This window comes from Nycticebus coucang, chromosome 2 (assembly GCF_027406575.1).
Source record: "Nycticebus coucang isolate mNycCou1 chromosome 2, mNycCou1.pri, whole genome shotgun sequence".
NCBI lineage: Eukaryota > Metazoa > Chordata > Mammalia > Primates > Lorisidae > Nycticebus > Nycticebus coucang.
The window spans coordinates 35,985,974-35,996,412 of NC_069781.1; positions in this window are offsets into that span (position 1 = coordinate 35,985,974).

Below are 10,439 nucleotides of genomic sequence, written 5' to 3' on the forward strand. Positions count from 1 at the left end.
TAAAACTATCATAAATAAAAAGTAGGTGTAATAGATGTAATTGATATATGTATACACATAAAATTCTACACCTTGAATACGAGCAATATATCCTCTTTAAATATAAAATAGTCACAAAAATTGATCATGTATTTAAGCAATAAGTAAACTTCAATAAATTCTTAAGTTATAAAGTATGAAGAGTATAGTGTAATATTCTCTAACCATAAATAAACCGACAAACAAAAATCCTGCAACTCCTGATATTTGTCACTAGTGCTACTTATTAATGAGACATATAAGGCATTTCTAATATTTCCACTTTTTGTCATTTCAGGACATAAGAGAATCATGTCTCTCTACACTCTTGAAGGCATAGATGTGATGTGCATTACCCAACAAAATCTGAGCAGAAGTATATTAAGAGTGTGTTTCAGTGGCCAGCAACATCCAGATACTTCCACAGGAGGATTAATGGAGCATAGCTCCTGATGGACCCTAACTAGCTCGTAGTGTGAAGATCAAGTTAGTGTTAACCCATCCTGAATTGACTGATACATACACTTGAATTTTTTAAAATTCAAATTAAAATTGTAGAATGTTTATAAAAATACATAATGGAAACACTGTATCAACATGCTTTTTTAAAAGTCATGCTTTACATGCACAAAAAATATACAAGAAGAATCTTTCTTCTAGGGTATTGCCATTAACATGATCCAGCTTCAAAATTTGAAGTCTCTCTGCCTCCCTCCTCTGAGATTCAAATTTCCAGGAAATAAAATTCGAATGTCCCAGCCTGTATCAGTTATCTGACCAAAATGTGTGGGGCTCGACATGGAGACATAGCCTCTTAGGCTTTTAGGGACCCTAAGTTGTACTTTGAGACTGTGTCCAAAGAAGAATCTTGGTGCTTTAATTATACTTTATTCCTTGACCATCTGCTGTCTACAACGACTCAACTGTCTAGATTCTGGACTCTGTTAACAGTGGTGCCAAGACGTTGTTGCTGGATAGATGATCTCTATATGTAGCTTAGTTGTTTCCCACTGAGGAAGTAATTGGCATTAGTTAGATAGTTGAAATAGGCAGGGGTTATCACTTGAGTAGGAAAGTAAATACCCAACATTGAAAAATGCATGTTCCATAGTTTCTATGAGAATTGTCATGAATTCTAAACTAAGAGTCTCTAATTTGATCAAGATTTATTATAATGCTAATTTCCTATGTTCGTGCTGTGTGAAGAAAAATTGTGTTATCCAGTGAAATATGAGAAGTAACGACATATGTTTCTTTGACTTCATCCACTGAAGTCATTGTAGTCCAACTTTGTTCTGGCATAGATTGTTATATGTCCTAACTCCTAGGACCACCACAAATGTCTAGAGTAGGTTTTCTATGCCTTATCTATCTCTTTTCTTTGCCATCCAAAAAGAATTTCCATCCAACTTGACTCTTGCCTCTGATGGGACAAAAGCCAACTATTCTCTTTTTAATTCAACAAGGCCCATTCTTTAAACAGCTTCCAGGAGCAGAGTATGTGCTCCAAAAGGAGTCGTGGACATTGCTAAACCCTCTTCAGTGGCAAAGGCAGGGCGGGGGAAGAGTATCCAGATGGCTATGCTGGAACTCTTTTTCTCTCTTCTGGATCTACTCAGGGGTGGATTTCTGATCAGACAAATGCGACTGGACTCCTTTCAAGGCATTAAATGTAATTAGCTGTTAATTGTTATCGTTAAAGAACTCTGCTGAGTGGCTATCAAGGCACCATCTGGACAGCTTATCACATTCACAGGGGAAATCTTGAAATCCCCATCCAAAAATGTGTGTGTCACTTGCAGACGTTTACAATACCTGTCAAAAACCTTTGTATCCAGTGGGAAACTCGTCACAGATGGTTGAAATTAAAGACAGAAATGCTTTTTTTCATAGGTTGAAATTTGTATCCAGTGGGAAACTCGTCACAGATGGTTGAAATTCAAGACGGAAATGCTTTTTTCATAGGTTGAAATTCTACCTTATAGTAGAGGTCTACTTTAAAACAATCAGGTGTGAATGAGGGTTAAAAAGGAATAGGTTTTCTTGTATTTTAATCACCATCTATGCATTTGGTTACAAATAACAGAATATGACACAGATTAATCTGAAGGAAAATGAAAAAAGAAATCCATTGGAATGATATTGGACTACTGAAGAGGCAGCTTGAAAACTTGACAGCTACCGAGGGAGCTAAGGAGGGCTGTGCAGAAAGTAGCCAAGGAATGTCAGATAACCTTAACAAGCCATTGTATTGTGTTATCACTTGCTCAAGATCCAAAGTCCTGCAAAAACACCCTCTTGCCAAGCCTGTGATTATTTTACCATATGATTACACAGGGATGAAGAAAGAGGGAACATGTCTTCTTCAGCTTCCAGAGTAGATGCCACTGTCTTTAAGTAAGTGGTCTCCAAATTAAGATAAGGATATTACCATGAAGGAGATATGGAAGTAGAACACTCTCTAAAAGTCAAATTTATTAAAATTTCATTATAAACCAAGCCCCTGTATGATAAGTGTACAAAAACTGTATTCCAGTGATATTTTGGAAATCATTTCTGATCCATCCATTAACTAAACCTATATTCACATTGTGTTAATAAAGTATTATTATCTCTTTGTGCCCTGTGTGCCCATGACTTAGCTCCCACTTAGTGTTACTCAATGTATCCATGTAACAGAAACATTTATACCCCCTTAATTTTTTTTAATAATCAATTTTTTGAGACAGAGTCTCTGTTGCCCAGGCTAGAGTGCGTAGCATCAGCGTAGTTCTTAGTAACCTTGGCCTCCTGAGTTCAAGCAATCCTCCTGCATCAGCCTCCTGAGTAGCCAGGACTACAGGTGTATGCCACCATGTCTGCCTAATTTTTCTGTTTTTAGTAGAGATGGGGGTCTCACTCTTATTCGTGCTAGTCTCGAACTCCTGAGCTCAAGGGATCCTCCCACTTCAGCCTCCCAGAGTGATAAAATTACAAGCATGAGCTACCATGCCTAGCAAATATCCTTAATATTTTGAAATAATAAAAAAAAAAGAATGCATTATGAAGAAATCTTGAGGATTCAGGAGAAGGTGGTACATTCCTTACCTTTGAGAACAAAACCACAAAAGAAAAAAAAAATGCTCCTCTCCAAGATATGGTATTGGTCTCATTGGCCATTTTAATAACAAATAATGGTGTTTTTATAGATACATTAATTTTTTCATTCATTCATTTCATATGTGTCCATTAAGTTGTTCACATGTCACTGTGTCAGATTTTGGTGGGTGAACACAAACTACTATTTAGCATTATCTCTACTTAAAATCTCAGTGGGAAAATAGGACATATCTACCCAAAATAAATAAGTAACATAGTAATATATATACTTTAATGGATGTCAATGAAAATTCTACATATCCTGGTGCCTCCTTAAAAGTACCTCTGCATATAGACAATACTCAGTTCCCAATAAGTCTTTCTGGACTCAGAAAATAAATATGACATAATCCAGTTTGATTTTGTCCTTCCCATCTGCCATCCAGTAAATGCCAAAACATTACAGCCTTTCTCTTTTTACCCAGATTTTTTGGTGTATCTTATCTAGTTGTAGCAACCTCTGTCTTTTTTCCCTTTTCATTTTATGAACTCTAGTTCATCCTGCAATGTTAACTCAGAAGTACCTCCTTTGAATTCTGTGACACTCACGCAATAGATGAGATATCCCTAATCTATGTTTTGGGTATCCTGTCTCTTCTCAAGGGCACCCCTTCCTAACCACTCAGGAAACTCATGCCCACTCTGGTCCTCTATTCCACTTCACATTACCTATCCCTTAAATAGAAGGAAGAGCACCAATAGAGATCAAGGCCAATATGGAGTTCTCAGAGTCATACACATAAACCAGCATATGATGGGTGTTACCTGCCATGGGGAGGCGGAGGCTCGTAAAATGGTTATAAAGAGAATTTTACAGGAAAAATACTTGGCCTTGGAGATTTGATAAGGCCAGAAGTTTTGAACGAGTTATATAATCCACTCCCTACACAATCCAACCTGTTTCCCATCTTTAGCATGCTTTGCAGATTAATGAGCAAGTGTACTATGGCAAGACTTATGGATTAATATCATCATTGCATCTCAGTGTGAAAAAGACAGGAAAGATTCAGGCCCTCTGCACCTCTAGGGCAAATCAGTGTGGTACTGCAGCCTACTATAAACATCCCTGCAACATAGACGTATTAGTCACAGTCATACTCATTGGTGATTTAAACAGATTTAACATAAAAAATTAATGAATAGGGTAAAAAGAAAGAAAAGGCAAAAAGTTAACAGTGAGGTATTGCAGAAATAGTAACTGCAAAAAAGCAGCTACTGCCCAACGGTCCTAAGAACTCAGAAGCTTTCCAGAAAGGTCCGAAAGAACTGGACCTTGACTTCTAAGGCAGGGGTGCCACTGGGCCCTCGGGAGCTCCAGGAAGGCTCTGCAGAACTGGGACTCAGACTTACAAAGGTAGGCACCATCTGGCTACCATTGGTAATCTGAAGAGTTACAATGAGGCTGGTTCTGGGAAAATAAAAAAAAAGGAAATAGAAACTGGAGCCACCTACTGCTGCTGGAACCAACTGCTGCTTTCAGAGTGCAGTACCATTACCAGGGTGGCCCTGACAGAATTCAGGAAACAAAAAAGAGCGGCAGCCCTCTTCCCTTCTCCAGCCTTCCAATTTCTCTCTAGTTACCCATAATAATGATGCCTAATCGGAGCCAGTTGGCAAAGAGGGACTGCAGTTTGCAGAGTTCCAAACACAGCGCGACAAAGCCAGAGCTAGGACATAAACACTTCGTCCTCAGCAGGAAAGGAACCGCTCCACTTCAACCTGGGGATCAGTTCTCCTCTTTGACCTTTTGCAGACTTCACATTCTCTTAAGGTTAAGTTTTCAAGAGTTCTAACCAAGCCTACCCCAAAGATCACTTGGGTTTGTCACAAACCTCACTTTTAACACTGATTTTATTTTATTTTATTTTTTTTATTTTTTTTTTTTACCAGATCTCTGACATGAAACAAATAGTTTATCTTCCAGGTTGAGGTTGACTTGCTGGTAAAAAAAAGAAAAAAGACCAAAAAAAAAGAAGAAGAAAAAACTTTTTAGAGAAAGGAACTAATTTCTGCTTCCTTTTTCATTAGAAAATATGCAAATATCCTTTCAGTTTTCAGGCATAGGGCTTTCCTGATTTTTTCCCAGAAATTTAGAGACTCATTTCACTCTGAGGCTTTGGAAAGGGAAGAGGAGTATTGAGCCCCATCTGTGAGCAGCTACCAATTATTAGTCACATTTTCATTTCACACATGTTTATAAACCCCTGGTTTGAACAACAACAAAAATTTTTTTAATCTCTAAATACCCTTTTCTGAACAGCATTAACCAACACAGACAAAACTGAGTAGTTGGTGTTGCGTGATCCTCAAAATGCTGTGTTCCAGCTGAGCACCAAGCTCCGTTTTATGAGTGAAATAATGATGAGTGGTTTTTTTATAGACTTAAACACAACATTGAATTAAAAACAACACTGCATGACTCAGAGTTTTAAAACTCTTCTGACAGTTCCACCCTGTAGCTTGGCCTTACGCCTGTCTTGCCTTTATGGGCTATCGGATTTGCTCAGGGTTCTCCAGCAAACAGCAGTCCCCCGTACCCACAGCAGAGTGGCTCATGATGGAGGAAACATTCTTGCCTGACTTTGAATCTTCTAAAGCAATTTCTCCTGGATCTTAACAGCGAGTGTCCGCTTGGCCAGTCAAGCAGGTCTGCAATGAAAGGAAAATAGCTTTGGGGAAGTGATGGGGGCTGCTTAGAGCAAAACAATCAACGTGGGAACGATCCTGTGAGGCTTATTCCTCCTCAATTTTTAGAAAACATCTTTCACACTTCCCTTCAAACATTGAACAATGTACAGTATCATTGTTCAATTTAATAAATTAATTTTAACAATGACAACCTAAAATACCATGTTAGACACAGTAAACCAAATAGTCTTACCATTCAAAAATTCTTGATAATCTAATAGGAATGAGGTAGTTTTTTCCTTTCTTGTCTTTTATTTTCTTTCCTTCTTTTTTTTTTTTTTTTTTGAGACAGAGTCTCACTCTGTCACCCTGGGTAGAGTGCCGTGGCATCACAGCAACCTCAAACTCCTAGGCTAAAGTGATCCTCTTGCCTCAGCCTCCCCAGTAGCTAGGACTATAGACACCTGACACAACACCTAGCTGGTTTTTCCATTTTTAGTATTTTAGTAGACACAGGGTCTTGCTCTTGCTCAGGCTGGTCTTAAATGCCCCAGCTCAAGCAATACATCCACCTCAGCCTCCCAGAGTGCTAGTATTACAGGCATGAACCAGTGTGCCTGCTAGTTTTTTTTTTTCCTTCATTGAACAGTTTACTCTAACCATACAGATGTGGGGCCTATGTCCTTTCTTCTTGATTTTGTGTGTGCTCTGCTACTGCTTTAATAAACAGGATGCCACAGAAGTGACCCGGCACCTATGAAACTGACAGCTTCTACTCCTGTCTCTTGAAACACTCATTTGTGAAAAACAGCCACTGTGTTGCAAGGAAGCCCAAGCTATCCATGGAGAAGCCTACACAGAGAAGAACTTGAAGTTCCAAACTGAAGTCCTTCTGAGTTCTCAGAGAACAACCAGTTCCAACCTGCCAATCCTGTGTGTGAGCTTGTAAGTTGATCTTCTGGATGCAAGGGACACTAATTATTGACCTACAAAATTATGAGCAAAATAAAATTGCTGTTTTAGGAGATTATGTTTTGGAGTAACAAACATAATCTTAACAAACAACAGACGCCCACTATGAAGGGCTCTGTCACCTCATAGAACATTCTCAAGACATACTGAGGATCAGTCCAGAACTCAATTTATTTCTCTTTCAGCACACACATATTTCCTACTTTTGAGTAGAGTATGCTCTGAAAGGAGGAAAAAGCATTGAGATACAAAAGTACATTATTATAAGATAGAAAATTCCTGCGAATTACTCTTACGTGAGCAGCCATCATTTTTATATTTCCCTCTCCTCTTTATTCTGCTTCTTCCTTAGCAATCTTGTGCATGTCATCTTGTGAATTCCTCACTCATTCCCATCTCATCTCTATTTTTTAATCTCAACAAATTCAAGGTGAAAACTATGAATTTATGAAGAGCAAGTAAAGCAGGAGAAGAAATGCCAAACCAAACAACCCAAAGTAATCCTTGAGAGTGTCGATCTTTTTTTTTTATTATTATTAGATCATAGCTGTGTACATTGATGCAATCATAGGGTGTAATGTGCTGGTTTTATACACAATTTGAAATATTTTCATCGAACTGGTTAACATAGCCTTCATGGCATTTTCTTAGTTATTGTGCTCAGACATTTATATTCTGCATTTAGTAAGTTTCACATGTACCCTTCTAAGATGCACCATAGGTGTAGTCCCACCAATTACCTTTCCTCCACCCATCCTCCCCCCCTTCCCTTGCCCCTTTCCCCATATTCTTATGCTACAAATGGGTTATAGCTTTCATATGAAAACCCTAAATTAGTTTCATAATAGGGCTGAGTACATTGGGTACTTTTTCTTCCATTCTTGAGATACTTTACTAAGAAGAATATGTTCCAGCTCCATCCATGTAAACATGAAAGAGGTAAAGTCTCCATCTTTCTTTAAGGCTGCATAATATTCCATGGTGTACATATACCACAATCTATTAATCCATTCGTGGATCGATGGGCACTTGGGCTTTTTCCATGACTTAGCAATTATGAATTGGGCTGCAATGAACATTCTGGTACAAATATCTTTGTTATAATGTGATTTTTGGTCTTCTGGGTATATACCTAGTAGAGGAACTATAGGATTGAATGGCAGATCTATTTTTAGATCTCTAAGTGTTCTCCAAACATCTTTCCAAAAAGAATGTATTAATTTGCATTCCCACCAGCAGTGTAGAAGTGTTCCCTTTTCTCCACATCCACGCCAACATCTCTGGTCTTGGGATTTTGTGATATGGGCTAATCTTACTGGAGTTAGATGATATCTCAAAGTAGTTTTGATTCGCATTTGTCTGATGATTAAGGATGATGAGCATTTTTTCATATGTCCGTAGGCCATGTGCCTGTCTTTTTCAGAGAAGTTTCTCTTCAAGTCCCTTGCCCAGCCTGCGATGGGATCACTTGTTTTTTTCTTGCTTATACATTTGAGTTCTCTGTGGATTCTGGTTATTAAACCTTTGTCGGAGACATAACCTGCCATATCTTCTCCCATTCTGAGGGCTGTTTGCTTGCTTTACTTACTGTGTTCTTGGCTGTGCAGAAGCTTTTGAGTTTGATCAGGTCCCAGTAGTGTATTTTTGAAGCTGCTTCAATTGCTCTGGGGGTCCGCCTCATAAAATACTCACCCAGACCAATTTCTTCAAGAGTTTTCTCTGCACTCTCTTCTAGTATTTTTATAGTTTCATGTCTTAAGTTTAAATCTTTAATCCGGTGAGAGTCTGTCATAGTTTTATACCCCTTCCCTGACTTGTTTTTCTCCAAAGCACTCATTGCCAGATACCATACCACATATGTATGCGTCTTGCATATTTTTGTTAACCTGAATATAATGTAGGTCCCATGTGGGCATGGTTATTCGTCCATTTTTTTCGTTGGTATATCTCTGTTTTCTAGAGTAGAGCCAGACCCATGTTGTTTGTTAAATGTGTTTCTGAGGTTACTCTCAGAACCTATCATTGTGGCTTTTGGAAAAATCTGTGCCAAAATCCAAAGGACCTAATTAAAGAATTAACTTTTGGAACACATTCTACTGAGAAATTGATTTGCTTTTTATTTATATTTGCAGCATCTGGTATTTTTTTGTAATATAGCAGAATAAAAATATTCCATAAATTATAAATACTATCAAATGCATAATTTTCTTTTTGGGTTTTTTTCAACTTTATCTTCGGTTGAGCCAGCTATTAATAATGGGCTAAGAAAAAAAAAATCTTGATTGTTTGCTAATGAAAACTTTCTGTACACAGATGATTTAAGTGGACACAATCTGGTAATCTTCCATACGTAATTTGTAGCATTGGGCTTTCCTCTACAGTTCCTTTTACATTTTTAGTGATTATTCATAAATGATAAGAACTTGTAAGGTATTTGGATGAATAAAATGCTCACTGCAATAAATATCACTTTGATCAACAATAAAAAAAAACATTGATGGAATAATTTGGATACTTTGAAGGATGCTAGAAAGAGCTGAACACTACATCTTGTGAGTATTCTGTTTCCTCATCTCCAATACCCCATTGATATTAAGAATTTTTAACTCATATTTGCATATTACTTCACGGCTTGCAAAACACCTTTATGTTCATTGTCTTAATTATCACAGTACTGATGAAGCATTGTATCAGTTAGCTACTGCTGCATAACAAAACAGCACAAAAAATCTCTGTGGCATAAACAACAATCATTTATCTTTGCTTACAAATTGTGCCATTGGCTCACATTTCAGCTCATCTCAGCAGTGTTCATTTATGCATCTTTGATCAGTTTCAGTGAGCTTTGATTACCTTAACTGGGCTCCCTTACATGTCTTACATTTTAACTGGACAGGGTGAGCTGTCTTGACTCTGTTCCATATGCCTCCTTGCCTAGTTTGGGCACATTCTTATGATAAAGGCAGAGGAGCAAGGGAAGAGTAGACATACTTTCTCAAGTTTCAAATTGCATTAAATTTGCTATTTTCCCATTGGCTAAAGCAAATCACATGGCCAAATCAGAGTGTGGCATGTAGGAAAAGATGTTGCTACAGAGATACTATTAATTATAGTCATTAATGCAATCAATCTACTACAAATATGTTACGATTTTTATTTTTTATAGATAGGAAATCAAGACTTGATTTAAATAATTGAGTTTTTTAACTCAATTGAGTTAAATTGAGTTAAAGAATTTCAGTAAAGTGAATCAGCCATGTACTATGTGACTGAGCCAGAAGCTCAGGTTTTCTGATTCCAAATATGTTCTTTCCTTTAACCATTTCTGGCCTATTTGTTCACATTCATAGACAATGAATTAATTGATTTGAGATAGGTAGAACCATTATATATTAATTTGATATTGCAAGAATTTCCTTTTTTTATTTTTTTGAGACAAAGTCTTACTTTATTACCCAGGTAAGAGTAGCTGGGACTACAAGCACCTGCCACCATGCCTGGCTATTTTTTCTATTTTTAGTAGAGATATGGTCAGGCTGGTTTCAAACTCCTGAGCTTAAACAATCTTCCCTCCTCAGCCTCCCAGAGTGCTAAGTTTACAGGTGTGGCTAATATTTCAAGAATTTCAACAACAAAAGTTGGAATGCCAGATTTCTTACCCTTTTTGTAAACTGGATAAATGT